Here is a 27,339-nt window from a genome sequence, read left to right as displayed (position 1 = left end):
TGTATGTATGTATGTATGTATATAGACAGAGGACACAGGGTGACTTGAATAAGAAGGGATGATATCTAAAAAAATAAAATTATGGGATGAGAGAGGAATATATTGGGAGGAGAAAGGGAGACATGGAATGGGGCAAATTTATCTCTCATAAAAGAGGCAAGAAAACATTTTTTCAATGGAGGAGGAAAGTGGGGAGGTGAGAAGGAGAAAATGAAATTTACTCTCATCACATCTGGCTTAAGGAGGGAATAATATGCACATTCAATTTGGTATGACAATTTATCTTACAGTACAGAAAAGTAGGGTAGAAAGGGATAAGTGGGGTGTGGGTGGATGATAGAAGGGAGGGCTAATGGGAGAAAGGAGTAATTAGAAGTAAAGGCTTTCGGAGAGGGATAAGGTCAAAAGAGAGACTAGAATAAATGGGGGGCAGGATAGGATAGTCAGTCTTTCACAACATAACTATTATGGAAGTCTTTTGCAAAACTACACATATACAGCCTATATTGAATTGCTTGCCTTCTCAGTGGGAATGGGTGGGGAGGGAGGAAAGGAGAGAAGCTGGAATTCAAAGTTTTAGGAACAAATATTGAGAATTGTTTTTGCATGCAACTGGGAAATAAGAAATACTGGTAATGGGGTATAGAGATCTACCTTGCCCTACAAGAAAAGAGAGAGGATGGGGATGAAAAAAGGGAGGGGTGTGATAGAAGGGAGGACAGATTTGGGGAACGGATAGTCAGAATGCAAGGTGTTCTGGGGTGGGGAGAGTGGAGAGATGGGGAGAAAATTTGGAACTCAGAATCTTGTGGAAATGAATGTTGAAAACTAAATATAAATAAATTAATTTAAACAAAAAAGAGAGGGCACCAAAAATGGGAAAGAGGCTCTCTTGCTTGATTTTCTATGGTCTCAGGCACAAGTTAAGAACTTTTCCCCAGTTCCCAGGCTGGGCACTCCTCAGCCTTTCCCACTAAGTCTTGGGATTCAAAGCATCCTCCCAGCTCCATGTTTTTTCTTTCTCCCAGCTCCATGTTTTTTCTTTCTATTCCCTAACTTCCAAGAAAGCTGGGGTGGGCCATGCAACTTAATCTATGTCTACTTTGTGAAAGCCTTAGAAGGCAGAACCTGCCAAATCTATATCACAGAAGTTAATTGGGAGAGTGGAGCTACCTATTTTTTTTTTTGAGGCAATAAGGAAGGGTTAAGTGATTTGCCCAGGATCACATAGTTAGTAAGCATCTGAGGTCAAATTTGAACTCAAGTCTTCCTGGGCCAGTATTCTATTCACTATGTCACCTGGTTGCTTCTTCACTTTTTATTTTTAACTTGTCATTCATAGACTTATATGGAGGAGTGATTGTGTTTTAACATGGCTAAATTATTTTGGTTATCACATGACTTGTTGTCAAAAAAGAAATTCAGTTCAGATATAAGACATACAATGAGGAATATCATCCCACTAGTTTATTCTCATAGGTGCTCTTCAAAGAAAGATGGCCTATTTCACATTTTAAATGAAGGTTTTCTTCCTTCCTTATGAACAAGGAACATTTCTTCCAACATTGGTCATAATAACACACACACACACACACACACACAGAATTTATACTGTTTTCCACATTTATTGCTCTGGCATACAGAATTAAAAATTTAAAACTCTATCCAAAGATCTGTACTGCCCTTCTGCCACTGTTTAATGCTTCCCAGATGAGAATCTTTCTCCTTTTTCAGTCCCCTAAAAAAGAATAAAAGCAGATTTAACCATAGTTCTAAAATCAGTCTGAAAAGGTAAGATAGGGCTATTAGGGAAATCTGATTGCTTCCCTGCAATGTGGGTCGATATTGTGACTATCTGAAGGGGGAGGGATTGTGTGCTCTCACTGCCACCTTTCTGACATCATCACCATGAGCACCAATTCAGGCTGGATTGTTTTCAGTTGTGTCTATTCCATCAACGATATTATCTTCTTTTCTTTTATTTATTTCCCTTTCAACAAGTGGAAAGGATATCCTTTCCATTTCCCCAAAGCTCATAATATGGTATTTTGAGAAAGCAGAAGAGTATATTAGACAGTGCTGGACTTGGGGAAGAACTAGGCTTAAATCTTACTTTGTATTTACTGTGTGACCTTATACAAGTTTCTGAGTGGCCCAGGGGTGAGGAACCTAAGACCTCGAGGCCACAGGTATCTCTCTAGGTCCTCAAGGGCGATCCTTTGATTGAATCCATGGAGCATCCTTGCTAGCTTCTCTGAGCCTCAGTTTTTTAAATTGCAAAATAAGGATAATAATAGGGTTGTTGTGAGAATCAAATGAGATGATGCATTTTAAGGACTTTCCAAACCTTGAAGTGCTATATAATGTGAGCTATTATTACTTTACAGGTGCCCAGTAAATATTTGGTGCCTTACTGAGTGAATTCAATCTAACAAATCTTTTACTAAGCATGTTCTATGCACAAAATGCCACACTAGTTTATAGGGATACACAGACAAACAAAGCAATACCTGGTCTTACAGAACTTATGTTCTACTGGATGAATGGAAGATGTGTTTTTAAATCATCAATCTTAGAAGACAGTTAAGTGGTACAGTAGATAAAGTGCTGAGCCTGGAGTCAGGGAGACTCATCTTTCTAAGTTCCTGGTCTTAGATATTTACTAGCTATATGACCCTGGGCAAGTCTCTTAATCCTGTTTACCTCAGTTTCTTTATCTGTAAAATGAACTGGAGGAGGAAATGGCAAACCACTCCAGTACCTTTGCCAAGAAAACCCCAAATGGGGTCACAAAGAGTCAGACAAGACAGAAAATGACTGAACAAAGGAAATTCCATCTAACATTCAATATTCATTTATTCAATGTTCAACACTTATTAAGCATCTATTCTGTCCAAATCACAATAATAAGCACTAAAGGAGATACGAAGCTAAATGAGATGCAATTTTTTTTAATTTAAGGGATTTATAACCAAATAATAGAAATATTGCCATCTCACAGACAAATAAAATGCAAAATGATAAGAGGGGTGTAAACAAAGTGAGACCTGTTCTGAGTCAGGAAAGACTGGGAAGATCAAGGCAGGCTTCATAAAGGAGATACATTTTACATGAGTCTTAAAGGAAGAAAACATTATTAACTGCCTACTATGTACTAGGCAATATATTAAGTACTTTACAAATATAATCTTATTTGATCTTCACAGCCACCCTGGGAAGTAGGTACTTTATGTAACTCATTTTACAGATGAGGAAACTGAGACAGGTTAAATGACTTGCTCAAGGTCACATGGTTAGTGTCTGAGGCTAGAATTAAACTCAGGTCTTCCTAATTCCAGGTCCAATACTCTATGCACTGCTCCACCTAGTAGATGGGTAGGATTTAACTATGTGGAGATGGACAGAATAGCATTCAAGGCTTAGGGAGTAGTGTGAATAAAGACATGGAGCCAGGAAAACAAGAGACATATATCATAGATGTAGACATGAAAGAGATCTCAGAAGTGAAGCCTTGAGAACAAAGTCACTTGTTTAAGGGATGGCAAATGGTTTAGTTTGGTTGCAATGTAACATACGTGAAGGTGCCTAGCATGAGATAAAACAGGGCAAGTTGGGACCAGATTGAGAAAGGTCTCGTTCAGTCAGCAATGATGAATCATTCAAGGTTTCTAAAAAGTTCATGACATGATGAAAGCCATGAATAAGGAAGATTAATCTGAAGATGGTATGTATGATGCAATGGATAGGGAAGAGACAGGAGGGGGAAATCCTGGCCAAGTTCCTCCATTCACATATGTGGCAAAACAAAAAGGGAACAGAGAGGGACAGCCAAGGTTAAACATATGAGTTCTGGTTTTCATATACCTTACCAAAAATTTTTTTTTAAAAAAAGCTGACAGTTTTGTTTTCAATCACAATTTTGAAATATTTAAAATTTTGGAGAAGTGTATAAGTAGAACTAATCAGTCACATCCAACAATGACACTTCTTTTTCTTTTTATGATTTTTTAGAAGTCTTTAAATTTAATCTAGTTGTGATAGAATACTATTTTGCTATAAGATTTGGTGAGCAGGAAGCTCTCTGAAAAACCTAGAAAGACTTATGTGAACTGATACAAAGTGAAATGAGTAGAACCAGGAAAACACTGTACACAGTAACAACAATAGTGTAAGATGATCAGTTGTGAATGACTTAGCTATTCTCAGCAATACAATGAGCCAAAACAACTCTGAAGGACTTACAACGAAAAATACCCATCCCCAGAGAAAGAAGTGATAGAGTTTGAATACAGATTGAATCATACTTTTTTTTACTTTATTTTTCTTTTAGTCTATGTTTTCTTTTATGACATGACAAATATGGAAATATGTTTTGCATGACTATATATATTATATATGTATATATAATATATATAACCTATATCAAATTGCTTGCTTTCTCAATGTGGAGGGTGGGGTCAGGGGGAGAGAGATAATTTGGAACTCAAAGTTTTAAAAACAAATGTTAAAAAAATTTACATGTAATTGGGGAAAAATAAAATAGTAAATTAAAAAAAAATTTAATCTAGACTAGAACTAACAGTATTAGGCCAGCAGGGGCTTTACTTAATTGCCTCTTCACCTACAGAATATTCTCTGGCCTTCCTTATCAACTTTCGGTATGAGTAGAAGTCAGAGACATATATAGTTGCAATGATCCACTTGTCGTTATTATTGACCAGAATGAGAGACAGAGACAGAAACAGAGAGACAGAGATAGACAGACAAGCAGAGAAAGACAGAGAGACACAGAGACAGAGGGACAGACACACCCATAGAGACAGAGACAGAGAGAGTGTTAATTCATGAAGAGACCAGGGAAAGCCTTCTGTAGGATATGACATCTGAGCTATCCTTTGAAGGACCCAAGGGATTCCATGAAACAGAGATGAAGATAGAGCACATTCCACCTAGATTGGTCCTTTGCCCTCTAAATGCTCCATGTCTCGTGCCTCTGTGCTTTTGTTTACGTCATTCCGTATACTTGGAATATCCTACTTCCCCATTTTCACTTGCTGAACTCTGCATAGTTTCAAATGCACAACTCAAACAATACCTTTTCTAGGAAGGCTTTCCTGAAGCTCCCATTTATTAATTACTTTCCTCTTAGATCGCATATAACACTTTGTCTTGTGACTCTTCTGCTTTTATCATTCCTTCAATCAATCAATTTTGTTCATTATGACTTCATTTGTTGTCACTCTATCTACCTACTGGCCTGAAAGCTACTTGAGGACATAGATGTCATATCTAAATTGTATTTATCATACACACACATACACATACATGCCTAGCATAGATCTCTGCCCAAAGAAGGAGCTTAATACATGTTTGTTAATTTTATTTAATTAATTAGAAATAACTTTTTCCCCACAAAAAGGCAGCAGACATTTATTAAGTTCTTGTTATGTGCCAGACACTTGCTGACTGGTAGAGACATAAATATAAGCAAAAAGAAAGCTACTCCTTGCCCTGAAGAAGCACACATTTTGGGGGAGAAAGACAACACACAAAAAGGAGCTGGGAAGGGGTGGATGAATAGTGGTACCCAGCATAGGGGCATATGTCTAAGTGCAGAAAGGGAGAAGCACAGACAGGAGGGGAAATGAGGCTTGACTGGCCTGTAGCTCTCCTCAAAAGGGGAGGCTCCAGGAGGAATTCACAAATAGAAGAAGGCTGGCATAGTAGAGAAATGTTCCAGAGTGAGAAGGCTGCAAGCACTGATGGATGTCCCAAGGTGAAACTGCAGATGAAAGTCAGAAGCACAGTCAGAAAGGGAACAAAGGTTGACTGGCTTAGGACCCTCCTCAAAATGGAAGCCTCCAAGAGGAACTCATCAATGGAAGAAAGAACATGAAATGCTGAGTTTCTGTCCTACAAAAAAATGAGATGTACAATTTGAAATAGAATATATCCATTTATTCACCCAAATGTTCTCAACCATGCTTCCCAACTCCAGTTCCTGGATTTCCTCCCGTAAGCATATCTTCTTAATGTATGGTGCTACTCACCCTACCAACCTCCACATTTTAAGAAACAAATCCTTTTCCTTTCGTACAATGTATACATCTCCAGAGCTATATTCTAATTTTGAATTTCATCTCATCTTGTTCAATCTCAGGGTTATTTATTGAGTCAGATTTGGTTCCTTCTGTTAGTATTTCTAATAGATTATTTGATTATTTCCTGTAATTTATGCATTTGTGTCTAGACACAAATGATCTTTTTTAAAAATGATTTATTTTGACCATTGTAAGTTTCTGGGTATCTCTTGCTATTCTTCATACTTTACAGCTATTCTCTATGGTATCTAGCTTAGAGATAGGTCTAAGCAGTTTTCTCATCACCACCATCCCCTTTTTAAAAAAAAAAATTCTATAACTCTTAAAGATATGCAAATGTTTTCTCACAACAACCCAGAGAAGTAGGCAGCACAAAATCCTCAAAGTCATCTAGTCCTTTGAGTTTTACAAATGAGAAAAGTGAGATTCACAGACGTTAAGAGATTTGCCCATGGTCACCCAACTAGTAAGGGTCAAGTTTAGATTTGAAGTCAGGTCTTCCAGGGACAAATCTATAGAACATTATAGAGACAACATGGTTGCTGTGTAGCCTCTGCTGCTAGCATCCGTCATATAGGAACTCCTCTCTTTTCTTGTACCTTATTTTAGGATATTTGAGTGATTAGATGTGCTCAGATGGAGAGGTAAAGTGAGTTCCATGAGAGAGAAGAAACTAATCCTTTCCACCTCTATGGATAGGTGACAGAAGTATTCAGAGTAGACCTTTCTCCAAAGTAATAAGCCCAGAACTGGGGAGGGTTTAGGGGAAGGTGAGCAGAAAATGTGTTTAAATGTTAATTGCTTTAATTCAATAACATAAAAATAAAGAGAAAGCATGCAGGTGATGGTTAAAGGGTCAGCCTTGGAGTTAGCAACAAATGGAGTCAAGTCCTATCGCTCATACAAACTGGCTAAATGAATTTGGGAGAGTCAATGAGCCTCTCATTTCCCTGAGACAACTCTCTGGGACGATAAATTATAAAATAATCATCTACATTTGTGAAGGAAGTTCCCCACAATTAATGAAGTTGCAGTGTGTAAAATCAATATCTACCTATCTAGCCACCCAGCTATCACCTATATCTCCCTCCATATATCTATCTATCGATTGATCAGTCGGATTCTGTGAGTAGGAATTGTTTCATTTTTTGTATCTGTATCCCCAGCCACTAACACATTTCCTGGCATGTAGAAGCCACTTAATAAGTGCTTGTAGATTGATTAGTTGAGGATTCATTCAACCAATGCATAACTACTTTTCCCTACCCGGTTAGCATCTATAGAGGCTCTTAAGATTATATCTTTAGTAACAGCATTTGAGGATGAATTTTTCATTATAGAATTATTGCTTTATATAAAACAGTCCCCAGTCATGCTGAATAACTTTAGATATTCACACAATGAAGCTGTCCAATGACCACTTAGTTTTCACTGAGATTATGTCTCTGGTTTTCATTTTGAACAGCAAAATAAGTTTATGTGGGGTACAACAGTTTGTTTTATAGAAAACATTGAGGCTAATTTATATACTTATAAATATAGTATTGAATAGGGTAGCAGAAGGTATTCAGTCTCATTTAGTTTTATTCATACTGATGGCAACCTCGCCCTTATTGGTTCCTGTTAATATTAATTACTCATCCCAGGTGAACTTCTTTGTTCTAAGTGGCTAAGAGAGCTGAGTCAGACAGAGGGCGTGGGGCCTGGAATTGGCAAAGTGTTTCCTAGAGATGCCCTGCAACTTACTAAAATAATAAAGCTTTCCATCAGAAATCTCTCAGTCATGTCATTACACACTCCTGCCACTAAGGGATGCTCTTTCCAGCGAGAAGTTTCCAGGGAACCAAAGGGCAAAGAAACAGCGGAAATATACCGGGAACAGGGATAAACTTACCTCCAAGTTAAAAGGGAAGCAACAGACAAAGATGTTAGACATTCTGAATACCCGAGTCTCTATAAGCAGCTGGGGTCCGCACCAAGTTTTTTTGAAGGTCAGTTTGCAATATGGTAACTTCTGGCTTTACTGTCAGTTTCTCTAAAGGCAGCCTCTAAAAATAAAGGGGAAAAGAAAGCTTTTTTAAAGACCCATTAGTGGGCCCCCTCCCCCACAATCCCATTAGTGGGCCTTATTAAACCAGCACAGACAAAGAGCAAAGATGTCCTAGTTAATGGAGAGCCTTCGATAATTACTCTGCCCTGGCCGCTTCTTTTCGGGTCTGAATGGCCTTTGAATAATGTTTCTCTTGCTGTGGTTGCAGACAATGCCTTCGCAGACTGCTTTAAGCGGTGCCAATCCCATTAGCGGAAGAATAGTAAGGCTGTGTGTGCATGTGTGTGTTTTGGGTGAGGATGGGGGCTTCCAGTGGGAGCTAGATTGCAGCGCTATCTCCTTCTTTGGTTCCCCTCTCTTGCTACACAGATTGTTCCCTAGTATCAAAAGTAACAATTTCTCTTGAAGGAAATACTTGGATGAAAATGTGTTCTTTGTAGGAAGAATCTCACTGTTTAATAAGGATCCGACTTGAGAAAGATATTTCGCCTTTTCAAATGCATTTATTAAGGATCTAACTGCAAAGGATTCTGTGTGCAGTATGGTACATAGAGAGCCTGACCAAGAGCCTCATTAACTGGGGGGGGGAGGGGATCTCCTCTCTTGGTACAAAAGGAATTTAAATGCACTTTCCCTACCACTAGGACTAGCATGCTTGCCCTCTAGGGACAACATTTATCCAGACAAACAAAGAATTCACAAAACACAAGCAATTGTCAGCTTCTCAAAAGAAGAAAATTGTAAATGGCTCAAGAAGGAAAAAAGAAAAAATAATGAAGTAAAGAAAATGGTGAAATGAGGGAATATAGAGATCCTTTGGGAGTTTTTCTCAAGGTCTCTCAATCCAAATGCTAACAATGCTTTTTTCTCATTCTTAACATGCAAGGGTATATTTAAAGATGACTCATCCCACATACCCATTCTGTGGTCAAGCCCTGTTGTTTCTATCTTTACAACATTTTTTTGCATGTCCCCTTCTCTCTTCTGATACTTCTGCCACCCTAGTACAGGATCTCATGCCTAGATAATTGCACTAGTCTTCTGGTTGTTCTCTCCACCTCGAATCTATTCTTCCTATAGTCCACTCAGTTGCTAAAGTGATCTTTCTAAAAGATCGGTCTGACCATGTCACTCTCCTACTTGGTAAATCTCAGTGGTTCCCTACTAACTCCAAAATCAAATACAAAATCTTCTTAGCTTTCAAAGCCTTTCACAACTCAGCTTCTTACTGTTGTTGGGTTTTTTTGTGTCATTTTTCCTTAACTTCCATAACATATAGTTATGTTATACATTTTCTGATCCATCTACATTGGCTTACTTGTAGTTCCCCACACATGATAGATACTCCATGGCCTGATTTCATGCCTTTGCACTGGCTGCTCCCCAAGCCTTCTGTCTTCCCTGGCTTCCTTCAAAAGTTAGCTCAAATCCTACAGTCTGTAAAAGAACCTCCTCCCCTTCCCAGTGCCTTCCCTCTGAGATTATCTCTAATTTACCATTTGTACTTATAACTTGTATATACATAACTAGTTGTGGTTTTTCTCACCCACTGGAATGAAGGCACAGACAATTTTTGCTTTTCTTTTTATCCCTAGCAATTAGCACAGTGCCTGAATGTAGCAAGAGTTTAATAAAGGCTGTTGGCTCAAATTAACTTTATTCCTCAAACAGTTTAGAGTTGTGAAAGGTTAAATTTTCCTGCAAAGATGTCAAAAATAGACATCGGGTGGGTGACAGTCAGCGGTGGCAGCAGTCAGACTCTCAGCCCACAGACAGTAAAGGGATCAGACAACTGGTCAGAAGGAGATTACATAACTACATATATAGAAGTTCTTAGATTCACATGCAGCAGCCCTATTGAATTATTTATGTCTGGAAATGATTAAATTCATAATAAAAACAAATTTTTTAAAAGGAGATTGCAAGGGTTCCTTTACTGGCACTAGATGTAAGACTCTTGCATTACTCATACTCAAATACAGATTGCAGTCCTGAATTGCAGTCCCAAGGCAAGAAGGAGCACTAGCACACCAGAGCTTATGGTCTCAGGGTAGCAAGAACTCTAGTCATAGTTCCAGAGTGAAAAAAAGTATTTGTGGTCACTCACAGACCAGAGCACAGGCCAGGAAATTAGTAAACACATCTCTCCTTAGATTATACCATGTTGGAAGAACTAAAACATATAGAACACCAGAATTAGCATCAGAAACAGCAGCACAAAATACCTGAAGCTTGGAATAGTGCCTCCTCCACCCTAGGAGAAGAACCTAACTTTAATATAAAGTTGAAAGTCAAGAAGCAGGTTAGGGAAATGAGCAAACAACAACAACAAAAGATTCAGACCATAGAAAGTTACTATGGTGACAGGAAAGATCAAAACACAAACTCAGAAGAAAACCACAAAGTCCAAATTACTATGTTCAAAGTCTCAAAGAAAAATATGAATTGGTCTCAGGACCCAAAAGAATTCCTGAAAGAGCTCAAAAAAGAGATTCAAAATAAAATAACAGAGATAGATGAAAAAATGGGAACAGAAATGACAGCAATGCAAGAAAATGATGAAAAAAGAGTCAATAATTTCATGAAACAATACTGAAGAAAAGACCACCTTAAAAAATAGAATGGGTGAAATGGTTTTTTTAAAAGGCATAAAATCTAATAAAAAAAAGAAAAAAGGAAAATTGGCCAAATGAAAAAATATCACTGAAAGGAAGAACTCTTTAAAAAGTAGAATTGACTAAATGGAAAAGGAGGTACAAAAGCTCAATGAAGAAAATGACTCCTTAAAAATCAGAATTGGGATGGTGAAACCTAATGACTTCATGAGACTTCATGAAACAATAATGAAATAAAACAAAATCAACAGAATGAAAAAATAGAAGAAAATGTAAAATATCTCTTTGAGGAAACAACTGGTGTGGACAACAGATTGAGGAGACATAATTTTAAAATTATCGGACTACCTGAACACCATGATCAAGTCTTTCAAGAAATATCAAAGAAAACTTCCCTGATGTCCTAAAATCAGAGGGAAAAGAAATTAAAAGAATCTACCAATCACATCCTGAAAGAGATCTCAAAATGAAAACTCCCAGGAATATTATAATCAAATTGCAGAGCTGAAAGCATCCAGAAAGAAACAATTCAAATATCATGGAGCCTCAGTCAGGATAACACAAGATTTAGCAGCTTCTATATTAAAGGATTGGAGGGTTTGGAATATGATATTTGGAAGGCAAAGGCTCTAGGATTACAACTAAGAATCATTTACCCAACAAGATAAAGGAATATTAAATTAACTGAGGACTTTCAAGAATTCTTCCTGAAAAGACAAGAGCTGAATAGAAAATTTGACTTTCAAATACAAGACTAAAGAGAAGCATGAAAAGGTAAACAGGAAAGAGAAATCATAAGGAATTCAATAAGATTAAACTGTGTACATTCCTACTTGGGAAGATGATACTTTTAAATTCTAAGAACTTTATCTTTACTAGGGTAGTTAGAAGGAGTATACATAGACAGAAGGCATGGATGTGAGATGAATATGATGGGATGATTATCTAAAAAAGTAAAATAAAGGGGTGAGAAAGAGTTATGTACTGGGAGAAGGGGAACGGGAGAGATAGAATGGGGTAAATTATCTCATATAAAAAAAGGCACAAAAGAGCTTTTACAGAGGAGGAGAAGATGGGAGAGATAGGGGACAGGGAGCATATGAACCTTATTTTCATCAGAAAAGGTTCTAAGAGGAGATAATATACACACTTAGGTGTAGAAATCTATTTTACCCTAAGGAAGAATAGAAGGATAAGGTGATCAAAGAAGAGAGGAGGGTCTAACAAAAGGGAGGGCAGATCAGGGGCGCTGGTGGTCAGAAGCAAAACACTTTTAAGGATGGACAGGGTGAAAGAAGAGAAAGAATAGGATTAATGGGAGGAGGAGAAATAGAATGAAGGGAAATAGTTATCACTGTGAAAAAATTTTATAGCAAGTTTCTCTGATAAAGATCTCATTTCTCAAATATATAGAGAACTGAGTCAAAATTTATAAGAATTTACATTACCCAAGCGATAAATGGTCAAAGGATATGAAAAGGCAGTTTTCAGACAAAGTAATTAAAGTTATCTATAGTTATATGAAAAAATGCTCTAAATCACTGTTGATTAGAGAAATGCAAATTAAAATAACTGAGGTACCACCCCACACCTATTAGACTGGTTAATATGACAGAAAAGGAAAATGACAAATGGAAAAATCGAGATACTAATGTACTGTTGTTGGAGTCATGAACTGATTCAACCATTCTGAAGAGCAATTTAGAACTATGTTTAAAGGGTTATAAAATCATGCATACCCTTTGACTCATCAATATCACTACTAGGTTTGTATCCCAAATAGATTTTTTAAAAAAGAAAGAAAAGAGATCTATATGTATAAAATATATATATAAGAGCCCTTTTTTGTGAGGGCAAAGAATTGGAAACTGAAGGGATGCCATCAGTTAGGGAAAGGCTAAACAGGTTGTGGTATATAATTATAATGGAATACTATTGTGCTATAAGAAATGACAAGCAGGATGCTCTCAGAAAAACCTAGAAAGACTTACATCAATGATGCAAAGTATACTGAGTAGCACCAGGAGAACATTATACACAGTAACAACACTACTGTATGATGAACAACTGTGAAAGATTTAACTAGTCTCAGCAAAACAATGATGAAAAATGCTGTTCATCTCCAGAGAAAGAACTGATGGAGCCTGAATGCAGATGAAAACATACTTTTTTCAACTTTCTTTTTCTTGTTTGTTTGGTCTGTATTTTCTTTCATAACATGACTATTATTAAGGGGGGAATAAAAGGATTTGTTCTGTAAAACTTGGACTCAGTTAAAAGGCTGTACTCAGGGACCTAGAGGGTCACATATGGCTTAGAGGCCACATGTTCCCCACCTCTGATGTAAGACAATTCCAAAAGACTTATGATGAAAAATGCTATTCCTCTTCAGAGAAAGAACTGATGGAACCTGAATGTAGATCATAGCATACTTCTTTTAAACTTTCTTTCTTTTTCTTGTTTGTTTGGTCTGTATTTTCTTTCATAACACAACTAATATGTAAATATATTTTACATGACTACACATGTACACCTTGTATCAAATTGCTTGCCTTCTCAATGAAGGAGGAGGGGAAGGAGGGAGGGAGAGAATTTGGAATTCAAAATTTTACAAACTGTTGAAAATTGTTTTTACATGTAATTGGGGAAAAATATTAAAGAAAAATGGAAAAGAAAAAAATGAACTTTACATATCTTAAATTCTATAGAGCCTTAGAATTAAATTTTAGGAACAACTTTAGACAATGCAATAGATGTCCCCATGAGGCCTTATAAGTATGGTCATTTATGAGCCAATTCTTTATGCATACTGGTACACATGAGAAAAACAGATGCTTTCCCAGTGAAATTACCTTCTCTTTAACACATGTATTTTATATATGTATAGTTATACATGTATGTACAGCTATACATACACTTCTATAATACGATTATTTTCATGTTGCCTCTCTCATTAGAATGTGAGCTCCTTGAAAGCAGGATCATTTTTTTTTTGCCTTTTATTGTATTCCAAGTTCTTAGCACATAGACTGGCACATGGTAAGTGCTTAATAAATGATTGTTGATGGAATGATTGACTCAAACCCTACAAATATATGCAACCACAGAGAAGTGTGGCTAAGTGCAAATCAGTCTTCATTGGTTGGAGGATTCCTTGGGGAGATTTCTACAGGGAACAATCAATACTGCGGCAGACAGAATCAGCATCAGTGCAGTTTTCGAAAACCATCTGGATGATGACAGTCACAGGCATGGAAGATAATGTCCTTGAGAAAGCGATGAGACTGGCCCCATCCTATTCTATTTTCCTTTAGCTTTGATCTCACTTTCAATATAATAATTGAGAATGCTATATGCTTTTATGCTTCACTTACTCTGTAGAATTTAATTTCATCATCTAATACTATTTATTTTCATAATCATGAACTTACAATTATCAGGAAGATTTCAGTCTCCTGCAAATGTACCATTAGTGGCCTGTTAGGTAATAAGTTCCATTTAGAGACCTAATAATTAAAATGTGTGAAGCAGAGAACTGTGCTACAGAGAGAAGAGGACATAATGTGTTTTATCCTGTTTGATAACAGCAATTTTTATTTCAGTGAAAGTACCCAATGCTAGAGTAAATAAAAGTTCAGAGAGAGGAATAATCATAGGGAGAAGGAAGAAAAAAGGAAAGGATTTTAGAATGCTGAGTGAAATAATCTAGGGTTCAAGGATAGGTTTCGATCCTCGTGTTAGAGTAAATAAAATCAGATTCAAAAATCTGGAAACTCTTAGAACTTTAGATCTTGAAGTGGCCTCTAAATTGCCTAGCCCAATGCTCCAAACACGTTTATGAAAATCAATAGAATTCTAGAATCGGTTCTGTGGTTCAAATGATCAGCTCTTTCATTCCGATAATCAGTCTATTAGATGTATAGCACTATGCTAAATGTGTAAAAGATGCCTCAATTTCTGGGAACTTACAAAATATTTGTGGAGACATAAAATACAGAATACTTCATGAGTATATATAATTCAGTGCTAACAGAGAATTAAAAGATAGAACACAATGCCTAAAAGAAAGATGAAATGTATGATACATGGAAGCTAGTAAGAGAGTACTAGGCTACCTCTAATAAGTTCATCACCAGGCACAAATGAATTATATCTCAGAATACTGAAAGAACTGGCACATTTGATTGCCAATTCATAGTCAGTGATCTTTAGAAGGAGAACAGGAGATGTGCTATGAGACTGGTGAAGCGGAAATATTATTCTGACTTTCAGCAAAGGCAGAGGAGTGAGGTCCACAAACATTGGACCAATAAGCTCAACTTCCATTCCTGACAAAAATTGTAGTACTTTTTATGGAGAAATGGTTAATGAACCTCCAGAAAAGGAAGCAGTAGTCACAAAGAACAAGTATAATTTTATCAAAAACAAGTCATGCCAAACTTATCTCATTTCCTTTTCTGACTGGTAGACCAAGAGAATTCTCTAGCTTCAGTGTTATCAGATTTTCAGCAAGTATTTGAAAAATTCTCTCATATGCCATTGCTTTTTTTAATTAATAAATTTATTTTTAGTTTTCAACATTCATTTCCACAAGATTTTGAATTCCAAATTTTCTTCCTGTTTCTCCCCTCCTCACCCCAAGACACTGTGCATTGTGATTGCCCCTTCCCCCAGTCTTCTATCACACCCCTCCCTTCTCCTATCCCCATCTCTTCTACTTTCTTGTAGGGCAAGATAGATTTCTATACCCCATTATCTGTATATCTTATTTCCCAGTTGCATGTAAAAACAATTTTTAACATTCATTTTTAAAACTTTGATTTCCAACTTCTCTTCCTTCCTCCCTCCCCACCCATCCCCACTGAGAAAGCAAGCAATTCAATCATATACCATTGTTGAGTATAAGATAGCTAGTCTTAAAGAATAGCATATATTATAGGTAGGTAGATCTAGAACTGGTAGAATGTCCATATCCCCCAAAGTGGTCATAAATATGACAGTATCAACTCTGAAGTCTCCAGTAGAGTGCCCATGGAATTTGTCCTGGTTATTTATATTAAAATAAGTTATTTTGATGAAGCTTGTCAAATTGGGATAGAAGAGGTAGTTAAAGCTTTAGATGACAGCCAGAAACTAAAAAAAAAAAATGTATGAGACTTTGTTGATCAAATTTAATAAGATGACATTTAAGAAGGACAAATGTCAAGTTGTGGAATCAAGATCTAGAGCTGGAAGTAGCTTCATATACCACATAGTCTAAGCCCTTCATTTTGCAAATAAGGAAACTGAGACCGAGGAAGATTAAGTCACTTGCCCAGTGTCACACAGGTGGCAAATATCAAAAGTAGGATTCAAAGCCAGATCCTCTAACTCCAGAGTCGGTATCCTTTTCACCACACCATGCTATCTCACACTTGGATTCAATTTTACAGGTATATCACAGGACAGGTGTGGATAGATAAAAATTCATCTGGAGCTCATCTGAAGGTTTGGGTGGGCTGTAATATTTGTTCTCTCAGTGGGAGGCCCAAAGGGACACCAATGAAAGATTGAGAGGATAGAACAGAGACCAATGAAGGTAAAAATGAGACTCTTCTGGGGTTGGGGAGGTAGGAAATTAATTAAGATCAATGAAATAGGAGGAGACAGTTAGGGTAGATGACCTCTAAACTCCCTTAAATTCTAGATATTTAATCCTATGTTGAATAGCGCAGGACCAACCCAGGATCCCTGAGGGCATTCTACTAGAAATGTCTTTCAGTGGATTTGGAAGCATTCACGACTGCTCTTTGGGTTTATCCATTCTAACAGTTCAGTATCCACTTAATCATATTCTCTTTTATCTTGCCCAGTCTCCAAAATGTCTACCAGAATAACAAGAGACTGCCAGATGCTGCGCTAATGTCTAAGTAAATGATACATATGTATCATTCCTCTGATCTAGTAGTCTAGTAACATTGTCAAAAAAAAAGAAATGAGGTTACACTGATGCAAAGTATTCTTTTTGTTGCCTTTGAAGCAATCAGGGTTAAGTGACTTGCCCAGGGTATCTGAACTGGGTTTGAACTCAGGCCCTCCTGACTCCAGGCAGGTCCCGTATTTACTGTGCCACCTAGCTGCTCTGGGCATGGGCTATTCTTAATGAAGCCATGTTGACTCTTTGTGGTCACCATTTACTTTTCTCAATGTTCAACAATAAATTCTAAAAATTTACAAGACATTTTATTTTAATCTTACTAGCCCTATACTTTGCCGTGTCCATCCTCTCCTCCTTTCTGACTATTAGAACAATATTTGCCAAGAATTTTCCAAGAATTAAAGGCAAACTTGTTGGGGTGCTTGGGTGCATTGCTTGGGCCCCAATTCTAAAAATCACATTTCTCTTTAAAAATCACATTTCTCCCTAGCCTCAAAACACTGTCCCAGGCAGTTTTTCCCCAGCACAAGAACACAGCCTGCCCTAGCAACAATTGTTATCTCCCTTCCTGCTATAGTAGCCAGCTGAACCTATAGAACTCATTAGTTTAAACCAGCTGTGTACTGACTGAACAGGCTGTGCACTGGGTCATGATGACATTTACTACTCACTGACCAATCATATGTATCCAAGACTTAGACATATGTATATTCCCTTACTCTTATCTTGCCTACCAAGACATTGATGAGAGCAACCTGGTATTTCTGAGCCAGCCCTGACTGTTGGTTGACTTAGGGACGTTTCAGGCCTAAAACCACACCTCCAGGTAGCCCCTGCCTTGGGCTATTTCCCCACGAATTTTGGGTAAAATACCAGTGCAGTAGATACCAAAAGTGCATGTCCCTCTAAGAATCCACTCCTTACCAACTCCCTAATTCCACCCCAAAACACCTAGCTAGCATATTTGGCACATGTTTTACTGTACAATATCATAGATAAATTTTACCTATACCCCTCCAAGGTTCCAGGTTCCCTAAGAACTCTTGCCTGCTGAAAAGTGTAATCAGTCTTTCCCTTGACCTCAACAATGCTTGAGTCTGTGAATTCTTCTCCAGATGAACTGCCCCTGGTATCCTGGTCTTTGTGGGGTCTCACACTCCCCTTCCAGCTCTCATCAAACTCACCGGCCTATTGAGTGCAGATTCCATTTTTTCACTTTAAAAGATTGGGTTTTTTTTCCTTTTTACCTCTCTCTTATTTCCTTCATGACTCATTCCAAGCCTCACCTTTTGCATGAGACCTTTCCTGGTAACCAGAGCTTCTAGCCAAATGCCTTTCACCCCAGTGTTAGCCTGTGTCTATTTTTGTCCTGCATGTACAACATATGTACACATATATGTATACATATTATACACATGTGCATGTATGTTTCTGTATGCATGTGTCTCCTCCATTAGAATATTAGCTCTCTGAGATCAAGGACTCTTTTACTTCATTCTTTAGATATACAGCATCTAGGTAGCACAGTGGAGAGAGTGCCAGCCCTGGACTCAGGGAGACCTGAGTTCAAATCCAGCTGCCTGACTCTAGGCAAGTCACTTAACCCTGTTTGCCTCATCTGTAAAATGAACTGGAGAAGGAAATGGTTAACCACTCCAGTATCTTTGCCAAGAAAACTCCAAATAGGGTTGCAAAGAGTCAGATGCAATTGAATAATAAATTACCTCTCACATACTAAAGCAATTAACAATTGTTTATTATTGATTGATTGACTCCTTGAATGATCTGGATGAAGTTTTTTAATTTGAGGAGAAAGAACCAAAACTTAGATGACAGTCAAGATCCAGAAAGATAAGAACGAATGGAGTAATGGAACTAATCTAGGAAGTTGGAAGTAAACAGGACTAGATGTAAAGTTCTAACCTTGAGCTCAAAAAAATCCACTTCACAAAGAAAAACTGAAAAGAGATGACTAGACATCATTTGTATGAAAAAATTCAAGACATGGCAAAGTGTGACAGAAAAAACACCGGGGTTAGGGTCAGAGGACCTGGATTTGACTCTTGTCTCTACTACTTGTTACTCATATGACCTTAGATAAGTCAATCAGCTTTAATGGAGTGCAGAAAAGCTAAGACTATCCTTTGCTGTTGTTTATTGTTGAGTTGTGTCCAATACCTCATGACCCCATTTGGGGATTTCTTGACAAAGAAAGTGGACTAGTTTGCCATTTTTTTCTCTAGCTCTTTTTACTGATGAAACTGAGGCAAACAGAGATAAGTGACTTGCCCAAGGTCACATAGCTAGTAAGTGTCTGAGGCTGGGTTTAAACACAAACTCTTCCTGACTCCCAGACCAGCACTTTATCTACTGTACCAAATAGTCGCCCCAGCACTATCCTAGGCTCTGTTAAAATGGCATGTATACTGTAGAGTAAATTCTAGGTCAGGTATGGATTGAATTGTGTGACTTTTGAGATCCATTTCAACTCTGAGAGTCTATGAAGCATTAGTATAACCAAGAGTATAGCAGAAGCAAAATCTGGACTTATAAATTCGGTTAATTCATTATAGTAATCAAGGTGTATGAAATAGACCTCACTGGATATACAGAGTATCCTTGGAGTTTTCAGTCTGAGTAGCTTAAAACCAAGCTACTAGTAGCTAACTAAGCTCTAATAGCATAAAACTACACTAAGACTTTTCTTATGGATGCTATGCCTCTCTTATTTTTAATGCAATAGGATAACATTAGCATTTTTGAATGCTATGTCATACTACTGACTCAGACTGAATTTGTACTGCATTAAAACTTCTACATCATAGATTAAAAATACATCAAGATTCAAAACCTTCATTTTACAAATGAGGGAAATGAACAGGTAAGTGACCTACCCAGGGTCATATAATCTTTAATAGCTTAAAACTGCATTCAGATTTTTCAGTCACCTTGTATATGAACAAATTCCTTTGAAACCCTCATGAACTATTCTTATAATCTTTAAGAAAACTCCACTGGTGACTACTTAGATGCTACTATGTATAGAGTGCTGGGCCTACAGTCAGGAAGACCTGAGTTTAAATCTGGCTTCAGATGCTTATTAGCTGTGAGACCTTGGGCAAGTCACTTAACCTGTGTTTGCCTCAGTTTCTTCATCTGTAAAATGGGGATAATAGCACCTATCTCCTAGGGTTGTCATGAGGATCAAATGAGATAATCATTGGAAAGTATGGATCACAGTGTCTGACACATAGGAAGAACTCTATAAATATTTCTTTGTCATGATCACCATCATTATTATTACTTAGCCTATAGCAAGGATTGGCAACATATGGCATGCATGCTGGACATGGCACAGAGGCCTAAATTAGTACCAGGCAGGTCAACTTCCATCACTATGTCCTTCTCCTTGCCACTAGTGAGAGCCACTGTACAAATTTCATCCTTCTTTTTCAAGAGTATCAATCCATACCCAAGATTTTATCCACTGTCCTGGGAACCAGCACATCTTCAGTCCTGTATTTGAATACTCAACATCTTCTTTCCAGTCCTTTCCTGTCTCAAGAATGAAGACTTTTCCTCCTCAAGAACCAGCTCATGTTTAGAACATGCCCCAGCCTCTGTATAATTTTATAATTTTCCATGTTGTTAGACAGAAGAAGGAATCTTGGCAGATAATTATTTGAGGCCTATGGCTTGTTTTCATGGCCTGAAATATATCCTACGTCACCCTCAGAGTACCATTTTTCTCTAGATGTCACTTGTAAACTCTAAATTTGAATGGATATTACATTTTCTCATAGTTTACCTAAGCTTCTGATTTTTTTTTCTTTGGTATGAAATTTATCTTTCTTCTGGAGAATATAGAGCACCTTGTACAATATATTATCATCTAAGAACCTCTAACCTCATTCTCCTTGACCTCTCTGCAGCCTTTGACACTACTGATCACTTTCTCTTCCTTTATACTTTCTTTTTTCTAGGTTTTCAGGATACCAACCCCTCCTGGTTCTCCTCCTACCTTTCTGACCACTCCTTCTATGTCTCCTTTGTAGGATTGTCCTCCAGATAACGCCCTCTAACCTTGGTATCCCTCAGTTCTCTGTCTTGGGCCGTCTTCTCTTCTTCCTCTATACTATTTCACTTGCTGATCTCATCAATTCCATGGATTTAATTACTATCTCCATGCCAACAATTCTCAAATCTACCTAAACTACCCCAAACCTTCTCTTGACCTCCAGTCTCTCATCTGCAATTGTCTTTCAGATATCTCCAACTGGATTTCTAATAGATATCTTAAATTCAACATTTCCAAAACTAAACTCATTATCTTTTCTCCTAAACTCATAAAATTCTATTCACCAACACCACCACCACTACTATCTGAACTTTCCCATTATTGTAGAGGGCAGCACCATCCTCCCAGCTCTTCAGGCTTATAACCTAGGAATTATCCTGGACTCATCACTAGTTCTCATTTTCCATATCCAGTCTGCTGCCATGGCCTGTCCATTTTACTTTTGCATCAGCTCTCCAATACTCCCCCTTCCCTCCTCTGAACTGGCATCAGTCTAGGGTGGGCCCTCATCACATCGTTCCTGAATTATTGTAATAGCCTACTACAATTCATCCTCCATTTAGCCACTAAAGTGATTTTTCCTAAAGCTCAGGATTGACTATGTTACTTCCCTACTTAATAAAACTTAGTGGTTCCCTATTGCTTCCAGGATCAAATACGAAATTCTGTGTTTGACACTGTAATGGTAATTTAAATCGGAAAATCTTTCATTAATTCATTAATGGGCCCATTAACTCACAGGGAGCCTGTGATGGGAGGAGCTCGCTGAATGGGTGGAGCAGGAAGAGGCGGAGTTAGAGCAGAGCTGAGAGGAAGTTAGTCTTGAGAACAGTCAGAGCTAGGACAGATGCAGGCTCCTGGGTAGCATGAGTGATTTTGTGGTTGTTTGTGATTTTGTTAAGAGAGCCTGCTTGTGATGAGTGTCATGGACCTGGTTTGTGAGAAGCCTAGCAGGGGGAAGGCTTGGGGATGGGGTTGTCCTCTGCATTTTTATTGTGTATAGATTTTTGTTGCTGTGATGGATTTGAGTCTGAATAAATGTTTTGGTTCTGCCTTCCATGTGGGGAGTCTGTTGTATTTTGTGATTCTGAACTGCACCGTAATATTCATGGCTGCCACGGGCGCTGTGAATATTGCACTGGCGCTACAGACATTCAAAGCCTTTTTTTTAACAAAGCTCCCTCCTACCTTTCAGTCGTCTTACACCTCACTTCTCAGACACATACATCATCTTTAACCTAGGGACATGGCCTCCTAGCTGTTCCATGAACAAGTTAAGCTATCTCTTTGCTCCCAGAATTTCTCTGGCTACCCCTTATGCTGGAAAATCTCTCTTTCCTCTGCTCCTCCTACTGATCTCCCTAGCTTCCTTCAAGTTCCAACTAAAATCCCTTCTTCTGGAAGACTGCCTCATCCCCCTACCTTTATTTTTTTTAACTCCCAGGTTAGTACTCCACCCACTATGCAACCAAGTAGCCCACCTGCCTCTGTCTTTTTAAAGAAAGTTATTTTTCCCCTCAATTACATGTAAAACAATTTTAAACATTTGTTTTTTATAATTTTTGAGTTCCAAGTTCCCTTCCTCCCTTCTTCTCTCCCTTCCCCTTCCTTAAGAAGACAAGCACTTTGATAAAGATTATAAATATACCATCATGCAAAATATATTTCCATCAGCCATGGTGCAAAAGAGAACAGACTGGAAAAAGATAAAGTTTAAAAAAAGTATGCTTTAATATGCATTCCAGTTCCTTGCCACTACAAAAAGAGCTGCTACAAATACTTTGTACAAATAGGTCCTTTTCCTTTCTTTTAGATCTTTTGCGATATAGACCTTTATAGCTGGGTCAAAGAATAGGCACAATTTTATAACCTTTTGGGCACAGTTCCAAATTGCTCTCCAGAATGATTGGATCATTCCACCAAGAGCACATTAGTATTCCAATTTTCCCACATCTCTTCCAACATTCATCATTTTCCTTTTCCGTCATATTAGCCAATCTGATAGGTGTGAGGTAGTACCTCAGAGTTGTTTCAATTTGCATTTCTCTAATCAGGAGTGATTTAGAGCATTTTTTCATATAACTATAAATAGCTTTGATTTCTTCATCTGAAAACTGCCTGTTCATATCTTTTGACCATGTATCAATTACAGAATGACTTGCATTTTTAGAAATTTGACTCCATTCTCTACATATTTGAGAAATGAGATCTTTATCAGAGAAATTTGCTGTAAATTCCCCCCCTCCCCACCCCACAGTTTCTTTCTTTCCTTCTAACCTTGGCTGCATTTGTTTTGTTTGTGTAAAACCTTTTAAATTTAATGTAATAAAAATTATTATATTCTGTAATGCTATCTCTTATTTGGTCATAAATTCTTCCCTCCTCCATAGATCTAATAGGTAAAGCATTCCATGGTTCTCTAATGTGCTTATGGTATCACCTTTGATTTCTAAATCACAAACTCATTTTGACCTTATCTGGATATACTGCATGAGATGATGGTCTCCTACCCTATCCCCTCTTACTTCTAGTGCCTTCCCTATGTTAACTATTTCCCATTTATCCTGTATATAGCCTGCTTTGCATATATTTACTTGAATGTTGTGTTAGATTGAAGCTTTTTGGGGGCGGGGTCTGTCTTTTGCCTGTTTTTGTATCCCCAGTACTTAGCACAGTGTCTGGTACATAGTAGGTACTTAATAAATATTGGTTGGTTATTAGTAAAGTGAACCATGTCAGGACAGTAAATGGCCCTGAGATCATGTCATATGAGGATTGTTTAAAGGAAATGAAAATGATTCAACTGGAGAAGAGAAAAATGAAGTGGGAGGACATGACAACAGGTTCAAAAGTTTGACTTAAGAAGAATTAGACTTGCTCTGTTAGTTCCAGAGAGCAAAAGTAGGAATGATTGTTAGAATTAATGAAGAGTCAAAGTTAAATTTTAGATCAAGAAAAACTTCCAAATTACTAGAATTGTTCAAAAATAGAACGGATTGCCTTGGTAGTTAGTGCCTTGTCTCTCAGTAGAGGGCTTCGGGTGAAGGCTAGATGAATTCTTGTGGGGATGGGTTATAGGGAAGATTTTTATTCATATTTGGGTTGGACTAGAGGGACTCGAAGCTTCCTTCTAACTGCAAGATCTTTGTCATTGAAAAAAGGAAATTAGTGTACCTTCCACATAGCTGTTAGGTATACTTTATTTGTCTTTTGTAGTATTATGGGCTTTTGAAAGGTGATATTTAATTTCTTCCATTTTTAATTAATTATCTGATGGGGCTTTTAGCAATAACTTTTTTTTAGATTGGATTTGAAATTTCATTGGTTTAGGGAATGCCTGAACTTCCTTTAACAATGCAAAATGACACCTTTCTACAGTTTAGAGTCTTAGATACTTGTCTGGGACGTTGAGAGTTTGAAGGACTTACCCACAGTTACACAGTCTGCATGGGACAGGGCCAGAAAGAACACAGCCAGAGTGGGAGTCTTGATCTTCCTAAATCCAAGAATAGATTTCTTTCTATTATGACACTGCTTCCCAGCAATAACACAGACACAGGGAAGGAAGGGAGGGAAGGAGATAGGGAGAGAGAAAGAGAAGAAAAGGAAGAAAGGAAGTAGAGGGAGAGAGAAAAAGAAAAAGGAAGGAAGAAGAAAAGAAAGAAGGGAGGAAGGAAGGAAGAGAAGGGAAGGAGGGAGAGAAGAAACAAGCATTTATTTCTTAAGTACTACTGAGTGCCAGTCATCATGCTAAGCACCTTACAATTATTGTCTCACTTGATTCTCACAGCAACCCAATGAGGTAGGTGCCTTATTATCCCCATTTTACAGTTGAAGAAAGTGAAGTAGATAACAGTTAAGTGACTTGCCCAGGATCACATAGCTAGTAAATATCTAAGTTCCTGTTTGAACTCAGGTCTTGTGAGTCCTGACCCAGACCCTATGCCACCTAGCTGCATGGCTTCCTTCATACCCATGCAATATCCAAAGAGCCTGAAGTCCTACAGTGCCTAGGGGAAATGTATTGGAAACTATGATGAGACAGTGCAACTCTACCTGCTCTATTTGAAGTCAAGGACTTTGGTTCACATTCCAACTTCGCTAGTTACTAGCCGTGTGATTTGGGCTAAGTCATTGAAGGTCACTGGACTTCAATTTTCTTTTCTGTGAAATAATGGAATTATTACGTGGTCTTAAAGTTTCTTCCAGCGTAAGACCTAGATATCAGCTCCTGGAGGCCAGAGACTATTTTTGTCTTTTTTTTTGAAACTCCAGGGCTTAGATAGTGACTGGCATATCATGACTGCTTAAAATTTTTTTGTTGATTGATAATTGATCTGTACTGAGGGAGCTATTTCCATATTTTGTTGTTGCTGTTGTTGTTTCTGTCATGTCTGCCTCTTTGTGACCCCATTTGGGGTCTACGTGGCAAAGATCCTGGAGCGGTTTGCCATTTCCTTCTCCAGCTCATTGTACAGATGAGAAAACTGAGGCAAAGAGAGTTAAGTGACTTGCACAAAATCACACAGCTGGGAAGAGTCTGAGGCCAGATTTAAACTCACATACTTCTGAGTTCAGGTCCATGAATCTCTGCACCGTACCACCTACCTGCCCTGAAATTCCTACATAAGTGAGATCACTGATTTATGCAAGTATAGTACAGAATAGAAGCTAATAGCTGATGATACTTGTCAATCATTTGCTAATGCTATAAATTAAAAATTAAATTATTAATTATTATTATTAATTAAAAATTAGTAAAAAAAAAACCCACATTTATTATTTTATTATTCCTAAGTTTCCATTGTGTGCTAGGCATATAATGAAAGGCAAAGATAGTTCCTGCATTGAAGAATTCACACTCTAATGGAAGGGGGGGAACATGTAAATAAAGAGGTAGATACCTACAGAGCAAAGGCAACATTAGAGGGGAAGCTTAGCTCTCAAAGTTCAGCTGGCTATGCCTTAATTCCAAATCTAGTGAACTTTTCATTGATCATTCTTGCTGAATCTTAGGCAGCAGTTTGCATTATAGAACATACACTCTCTCCTTGAGACTTTCTGAAACTTCCCTCTCTTGATTCTCCTCCTATCTGACTTAATTTTGTTCACCTTCTTCCCTGTTTCCTCAGCCCTGAACCTATTAAATATATATATCCACAAGACTTATAGGCAGGAGGCTTGAGGACAGGCATTGATGGGTCTCTCCAGAATCTTCTCCAAAAGAGACCCCAAGCCCTGCCTTGAGGGGAATAGGAGAAAGACCATAAGGTTGGGCACTCTGTTTTCTGAGAGGAGTACAGTACTAGATTTATATCTATCTTTCCCTGTAAACATTTCTGGTCTAGGGACATGATTAGTTTAGCACAAAAAGCCATTAATGTTCCTTGTCACTATTATTTAAAGGAGTTAGGGTAGCCCTTAGCTTACACTCACTAATGTGACCCTTTTCCACCAAATGTTAATTGCACAAAACACTATCATAGCAAGCAATGAATAGTAAATAAACTCACTTATTCAAGAAAATAGTAAACAGAAAGCAAAAAAATTATACAGATTAAACTATGCAAGAAAATACACAGAGTGAATAAGCTCTTCCAATTGAGTGAGATATCTCGGCTCAGATGAAAAGAGGGAGGCCCTGATCTCACCCATGGGGAGATTTCCTGAAGTATCCAAGGAAGCAAGCTAGAAATCAGAGACACAGTTTGGATCGGGCTACCCCTCTATGTCTGTAACATGGAGTCTTTCTCTTTCTTCCTATATCTGGAAGTTGATCCTGAAGAGACTCTGGAATCTTTATATTTTCTCTTAAAGAAAAATGTCTTTCCTTTCTAAAGCATTTAAGCCAACTTCTCATACCGCCATGCCTTGTTTGGTCACATTCTAACATTTACTGACAATCTGATGCAAAATGCCCCCAACTTGTCCAGAAACCTGGGTTATCTTCATTTTCAAACTCCTAGTGATTTGTGTACCTCTCTCTACCAGCCTGCGCACTCCATGAAGGCAGGAAAAGCCCCGCTCTCCTCTGTGGCCTGGAGGTAACATGGATTCTTGAAGTCTCTACCCCTGGGGCACAATCCCAGAAAGGTCCTACCAAGTTGGAAAGATTACATTCCATTCGAGGGACGGCTCAGCCTTGAGCAGTGTTAACGGCTTTTTAGAGCAATTTCTTTCTCAATTCCCCGAGCCCATGTAACGAGGCCGGACGGCTGTGGATTGTTAAGGGGAATGCCCAGCCCAAAGCAGAGAGGAGACTGGCAAGGACTGGCTTGGTGCCAGGGCATCCCCTGAAGCTGAGGCTGGAGAGCTCAGCAGGAGGCAGAGCTGCAGTTTTCCGCACTAGCCTGGTCACACCAGCTCCGGAGGAAACAAAGAGAGCGGAGGGGCGAGGTTACCTTGGGCATCACCTGCCTCGCCCGTCCCCCGGGCCTCGAGAACAGGGCGGGGGCGATTCCTCCCCACCCCACCCCCTTTTTTGGTGCCTCCCGCAGGCCTGGAACCCTCTTTGTCGGCGTCTCGGTTTCCCCGGGTTGCTGGGGGGAAGGCTTTAAGAGGGGGACCGAGGCAGGCAG

The 27,339-nt window shown here is 38.3% G+C and overlaps 1 long non-coding RNA gene across 2 annotated transcripts; it reads right to left on the bottom strand.

Annotated features, from left to right (window-relative positions):
* Positions 1-1,605: 1,605 nt before the first annotated feature.
* Positions 1,606-27,287, bottom strand: LOC140509668 (uncharacterized). Of its 2 annotated transcripts, XR_011968872.1 has the most exons (4): positions 27,163-27,248; positions 24,190-24,292; positions 7,996-8,149; positions 1,606-1,738 (listed from the first exon to the last, which is right to left on the bottom strand). It is a non-coding gene; the product is annotated as an uncharacterized lncRNA (long non-coding RNA). The 2 variants fall into 2 exon arrangements; XR_011968871.1 differs by lacking the exon at positions 24,190-24,292 and having other exon boundaries at positions 27,163-27,287.
* Between the last annotated feature and the right edge of the window lie 52 nt (positions 27,288-27,339).

Source organism: Notamacropus eugenii, chromosome 6 (assembly GCF_028372415.1).
Source record: "Notamacropus eugenii isolate mMacEug1 chromosome 6, mMacEug1.pri_v2, whole genome shotgun sequence".
Classification (NCBI taxonomy): Eukaryota; Metazoa; Chordata; class Mammalia; order Diprotodontia; family Macropodidae; genus Notamacropus; species Notamacropus eugenii.
This window is presented reverse-complemented; position numbering and strand designations above follow the sequence as displayed.